This window comes from Pinus tabuliformis, chromosome X (assembly GCF_031772625.1).
Source record: "Pinus tabuliformis cultivar Carrire ecotype Pingquan chromosome X, CPIR1, whole genome shotgun sequence".
In the NCBI taxonomy this organism is placed as follows: domain Eukaryota; kingdom Viridiplantae; phylum Streptophyta; class Pinopsida; order Pinales; family Pinaceae; genus Pinus; species Pinus tabuliformis.
In genome coordinates, this window is record NC_142308.1 from 848,105,991 (window position 1) to 848,113,165 (window position 7,175).

Below are 7,175 nucleotides of genomic sequence, written 5' to 3' on the forward strand. Positions count from 1 at the left end.
TTCTTGAAGGGATTGCATCACAAGGCTCAACGGACCTTTGAGCATTTTTGTAGGGGTTTATGTTATCCAATCATTAAATTTTTTGATAAAATTAGTCTGGACTATCCACATACCTATTTTTTTTCAATAAATTTGAAGAAGTGCATGTTTTTGCTTTAATAATATGTATACTCCTGAATTTTCTGAACTGTAGTTTTGTGGGCCAATTGTTTTCTGTATTGTATGGTATCCACATTTGAATTCAGATTCTATCTTGATAACTATCATTTCTTAGTATGTTTTTATGAATATATTGCATTGTAAGTGTTCTTTCTCTTCTTACATTAGACAAGAGAATACCGCTGTCTTTGACAATGTGAAGTTGTTGAAGATGCAAAAATTCCCTTGCTTTACATGAGCCAACTTGACCTTCAATAGAAACGTTGCTGAACACAATGAGAAGTTTCATGTTTCTTTAGAGAGCATCCCGAAAGGCTTGTGTAATTCCTGCATTGTTTTGGTTGATGCCTTGTTGAGGAATCATTGAGACTCATCATGGTTTTGTGGTCCAATCAGAACCTATTCAATACTCACCTTCATTGACTATATTAGTCAGACACAAACCCTGTCAAAACTCTCAAGCCAGTAGGGCTCGGGCACAATGTTAGTTCCTCAATACGGTGATCAAAGTCTGTCATCAACATTACAATTGTCTTCACGCATCCTTTTTCTAAATGAATCTATATTACATGCGCTTGAAGAACTAGCTTTGAAGTCTCTATTCTCCGGCAATGTTCAGGTCTAAGTTCATGTAGGCAATTCTATGTTGAAATTATACTTGCATACCAGAATCTTATATTGGCGGAAGACCGTTACTCAAATGTCTGCCAAAAAGAGCACCCATTCTGACACACCACCTATGCAGAGGAAGAAGCCTCACAAGTGTTTGGGCTCCTTTTCTCTATCATGGCTGGGGAAGTAGCCAAGAGTAAATATCTCTGCAGGCATGAAGTCCAATAAAAATAATGTATAAGACATATTTGACAACCAACAATTGCATCTAAAATGCAAAATATGTTCCCGGCCTTTCAGAAAATGTGGAGTCCAGTAGAATGTGAGGCCAGCACTATCATCAAAATTCAAACCAAATATGAATATTTCAGTCCTATGGTATTATGGGACAATAACATCACTGATATATGAACTATATATCAAGCTTTCAATCCTAAAATATAAGTGTTGGATGCTTCACTACAAAGCCTAGAAGCCTTCTTTCAAATGTAACAACTGGATGATGCACAGAAGTTGATGCTAATAGAAGTCCGTATGGAGCGACCAACCCTTAACATGGTGGTGGGCTCTTGTACGAGAAGCCTTCTTTCAAATATAACAACTGAATGATGCACAGAAGTTGATGCTAAAAGAAGTCAGTATGGAGTGACCAACCCTTAACATGGCAGTGGGCTCTTATACGAGACTTAGTCAACTCAAATTCACCTCCTACACAGACTTTGATATGCTTCAAGAAAGAAATGCAAGATAGGCTATACTTGAAGGGGAAAGCAGAGGAAATCATGAAGCAATGGATTCACGTAAGGCAAGTACCTGGTCAAAGGCATCAAACAATATTTTTGATGGCTTCAAGTCCATGGTGATGAACTTGGAAGTTCCTCGACTCACTTCTCAGAGGACTCTCAACCAAAATATCCAAAGAAAAATGGACCTGCTTAGTATAAATGCTTTGGAGAATGCTTTACAAGTAGCTCTCGAGTTTGAGGCCAAAGCTTCAGAAGAAAATGTACTAAGCCTCCACCAACTAAAGCAAGGTTCTCGAAGCCTTATCTTTTAGAACTGTCTCTATTAGTAACTCAGAGCAACCTTTAAATCAGGGAAATGACAAAGGTAAGAAAAAGTATAGTAGTTATCATAAATATGCATGCATGATAACTACAGGGTATTGCTCAAAAATATTGAATAACATAGAACCAGTGTTATTGGAACCAGACCGGAACTGGTGAAATCAGCCGGTTCGATCTTTTTGACACCCAAACGGGTCTGGTTCGAGGTCTGGAACCGGAAATGGCCAGTTTGGTATTGCACTGGCTGGTTAGGTACCAAACTGGCCAATTCTGCACAATTTGATTAAAGATGTTCCAAACGTAATTATTTTTTAGAAAAAAACAAGAATTTTTGAGTGGGGTAGCCTAATATTCAAGCCTATGGCTTTAGTATTGCTTATGCAATTCATAACATTACCATGAAATGACTTTGGATGTTTGAGAGTAGTTCTGACCTCATTGAATTTCATATGGAGAAAGTAAAATTTTAGATCTCACTCAAAATTTAGTAGACTTGACAACCTTTTTCAGGATTTCAAGATTGTGGGGATTGCCACATTTCCGTTGGATTTTGTTATGTATGAGGGTATGAACTAGTTATTAATCAAGAACACTAAGCTCTCTACGTACCTTAAAGTTAGTGACATTGGTTGATGAACTCTTCTCTCAGAACCCTACTAAAAATGTACCCATCACTGAAACAAAATCTTGACTTGAGATGGTACTTTTTTTTCTATCTTATTTTAATGCTTAGAGGGTGATATTGATGATGGAGATCCTAATATAGACAATGATTTTGATTATATGTAGGTATTTGTTGTAACATGTTTTTTTTGTGTGATGCTAACGGTCATTTGGACCCTGTTTGTTGATGTTTTTTCGGTTTAGAGATGGATTGTACTACCCTGTTTGTTGATGTTTTTTCGGTTTAGAGATGGATTGTACTTGATGCTATTTTTGTTATTTGCTTCTATAGGACCTAGATAATGCAAGGGCCACACAATTTCCATTGAAGCATCCACTTGGGTTAGCCTCTATGTTTTTGATGATTACACAATAGATAAAATTGGCTAGCACTTATCAAAAATTCCATCCAGCCAGATAGTCGATGCTCAATCCTACTTTATATTTTCTAAGCACAACCAATAACTCCACGAGGATAACATGATCCCTATTTAGCAAATACACCGGCTGCCCGCTCAAATGGCTGGTACCTATAATCATAGCCCTGTATGGATAAAAACTGATGACTACGAGTTACGTTGGCTCTATACATTGATGACAATTTCTTTAGCTTTGCCAACAATCATTGTACTCTAGTATAGATTAAATGGACACTGGAATTTCCATTATCTAGAAGATGGGATCTTACCCAAGGCATTCACAAAAGTTGTTGCCAACCCACAACTGGTTGAAAATAATCTCCATCATCATAACAAACTTTATGCCCATAATATGCACAAATGGTAACACATGATACATCTCCCAAACCAACGGAGTCCAACTAAAGTCTAATCCGAGATCCTCCATTCTCAACACTTTATACATAAAAAAACTTGTCTGTAATCGGCCTCTCTTTGCACTTTTTGGGGCAATTGCTAGTTATATTAAGTTACTTGAAAAATCGGTCTCCTACAATGTATTTTAGGTATCAGAGGAGGGAAACCATTATTTCCATTGATTGAGGAATCATTTAGTTAATTTCACTCTTGTAGAAAAGATTTGTGTTGGTTCAACCTGGGCCCAAAACTTTTTCATTGTCATCTAATTAATGAATGCATTAGGTTGACCATAACAAAATATCCATTTTCAGAATACACATTATCGTCCACCCTTGCTTTCAACAATGCCCATTCACATGTTTCTATTCTTCCCCACTCTATGCCTTACGACGTTTCCTTTGCAACATAAGGTGCAAATGCTAGTTTTACACATATAATATTAGTGTGAGATGGTAGTTTTAAGAATCCCCATGGTAAAGTTAGGGTTAATCTCCATGGTTAGGAATATTTTTATTTTTATTTTAAATATATATATGTCTAACTCATATATTAATTATTTTTATAATTAATAATAACAATAATAATAATTTAAAATAGAGTCATATTTTAGTGAAGTTTTATAATAAAAAATTATTCTTGGCAATGTGAGATGTATCAAAAGGTATGTTTTGATGTATCGAAAAATATGTTTTTATGCTAGCAATCTAATTTATTGGTTAGATTAGTATATATTATACTGAAATTTATATACAAAAGGAGAAATTGATTTATTTTTTTTAATTTTATATTAAATGGGATTTAATCTATTCATCTGATTTTCTAAGTATGTAAATAATTGAAATGGTGGTTTTTACTAGATTTACTACTTTTTATAACAATATAAAATTATAAATATTATTTATAAAAAAAATATTTAATATATACTTGTTTTGGTTCATCATGTCATGTTTTTGCTAGTAGTCATTCACTCAATATTTAAGAGGGGGTGCATCCATCATTGACTCAATTAATGTGAAATTGGTTTGTCACCCCATGTAGCAATCATTGTTCAATGCTATTTAGTTATGAGCCATCTGGAATTAATATTCCTTGGGAAACTCAATCCTTGGCTTGCAAGTGGGCTTGTGGAGCCTTTAATTTCCACCTCATTATGACAAAGCTTCTTCCTTATAATCTTCTCTCTCATCAATGTCTGGATTTAACATTCCTTTTTTTGTTTACTCTACTCCCCTGATTTTCATTTGGTCCTACCTAGTTTTTTGAATCCCCTTCCTTATTTCACGTGGGCTTCACTGGGGGAGCAATACCATACCATGCGAGTTCATATTGGGGGATATATATTGAGGAAAAAATGACATAGTATATTGGGGGATATATAGGGGGTAAAGGGTTTTTATATTACCACATATAAAAAATGGAGTTCAAATTTAATGAAAAAATATAAAGGGGTATAAAAAATGTTAATGAATAAAAGATATGTGCAATATCTAGTGAAAGTAAGGGTTTTTTAAATTGGGAAGGTGTATTGGTTTTGTATTGTTAGGGGGTTAAATAATGTGATTTTTAGAGGTATTTTCCAATATGTAGTCAAATTAGGGGGATTGTTTAGTATGTCATGAACGCGCGTGATAAGTTAGAGGTTCATTGAGTGAAGTCCCCGTGCCTTATTTCTCTATCACTTTCTTTGGTATTTTATCCCCCTCTTGGCCTTGTCCCTCCACACTTATCTCTCCCACTTGCAGTGAGGAAACTCGAGACTATTTTTCTTGGGCCTCTCATTCTCCTCTAATATTTTTGATATTCCCTTTGCATACATTGGTCTCTTAGCCTCTCCACCTTCGTTAGCCTCTTTCCCCATTCTTCCCTTCACTCTCTCTTCCTAACATTTCTATATTTTTCATCTCCTTATTGCTCCTTTTCTTGGTCCCATTCTATTTTCCTCTCTACATTCATGTTTTGAGAGACTTCAACCCTCCCTAGACAAGGCTTTGGTAGCAAGGAGCCTTACCCTCAAACACAATCCAAGCGAGCACTAAGGAAATAGTTCATTGTTTCAAAAAACATACACCATGTTTTGTATAGGAAGAAATAGAAGTTACTTAGCATGAATCTTGCACTGAAAGAAGGCTCTTGTTTGACATTCATGTGAAGGGAGTTGTGGGGCAATCGGTTCCTAACACTAGCAATATTCCTACCAAGCATACCCACTATATGCAAACAATAAACATATTTTTCTAATTAAAAAAAATAATGGGAAAGGTGCTTGTAGAGAGGAATGAGGCCCATCAAGAAATCCTCCTTTGCATTGACTCCTTGTAACAACAAGTCAACGCGATGGACCATAAGATCAACAGGTTTGCTAAGAAATTGGCAAATCTGGACCTTCAAAGCAATGAAGAAGAAAACTATTCCTACTTCTATCTCGGTGGATTTTCCCAATAATTTTTTTTATCACAATTTATATAAATTTGTTTTCATTTAATGAATGCAGCCTTTATAGATGTGCATATAGTTCTTATAGGTCCTTTTGTTATTAGTTCCAAACTTACTATGCAATTAAGTTTTTTTTTTTAGAAGTAAAGGTTTTGTATTGCTTGAAAACCAGAAGTACATACTAAGTCACTAAAATTTGACTTCATCAGTCACTGAGAAGACTAGACATACCCATAATTTTAGTATTTTCAAAGAGCAGAAGACAAATTTCTAACTATAGTTTCAAAAGCCAAAAATGATAAACTAAAAGTAGGACCGCCTAGGCCGTTTGTAGACTCAGAAATATAAACTTAAAACATAGAGAAATAAGGACAATAAACAAAGAAACAATCAAGAGGATTTTATTTGAATCTGTAGCTTCGACCATTATGGGCTCCTTATTGTTTCTCAGAGAGAAACCTAATTTCGAGTGGGATGCCCATATGTTTCTTAATGTGGCTCATCCTTTAATCTAGAGCTATCAATTGACACTACATGTGACCTAAATAGGGCATAACATACTCTTTGCTTTCATTTTTCTCCATTAGGACCCAACCAACAAGGAAATTGAGGTGCTAATAGATGTCCACTGTATACATGTATTAGCTATATTGCCCATGAGTGTGCCTAGCATGAGAAACCTATCAGCAACATCAGATAATACTTCCATGTGTGTAAGGGTGTATCCCTGGTTAGCCAATTCTCACTCAACCTAAGCAAGTCCCTCTTGCATAGGGTGAGTATTTAGTTCTCTAAACAATGTTGCAAAACCTTCAACACTCACTTACACGCGAGTGCACCCATGTTCTTGGTAATAAGTCATCCCTTAATGAACCTAAACCCTCTGACAATCTAGAGCTATCAATTGACACTACATGTGACCCAAATAGAGTAGAACATACTCTTTGCTTTCATTTTTTTCCATTAGGAACCAACCAACAAGGAACTTGAGGTGACAATATATGTCCATCATATACATGCATTGGTTGTAATGCCCACGAATATGACCAGCATGAGGAACCTCTCAGCAACTTCAGTTGATACTTTCATGTGTGTAAGGGTGTGTCTCTGGTTAGCTAATTCTCACTCAACCTAAGAAAGTTCCTCTTGAATAGGTTGAGGATTTAGTTCTCTAAAATATTTTGCAAAACATTCAACCCTCACTTGCCCACTAGTGCACCCATGTTCTTGGTAATAAGTCACCCCTCAAAGAACCCAAACCCTTTGACATAACCTATTAATAGAATTGAATGAAATATGAATCTAGAGGATTGAAGGGGATCCTTTTTAATCAGGTCATGATTGAGAGAGAATAAGAAACATATTTAGATATTGATCCCTATCGAGCAGCCTTTTCCACCATCAATGGCCTAAGAGCCACCAC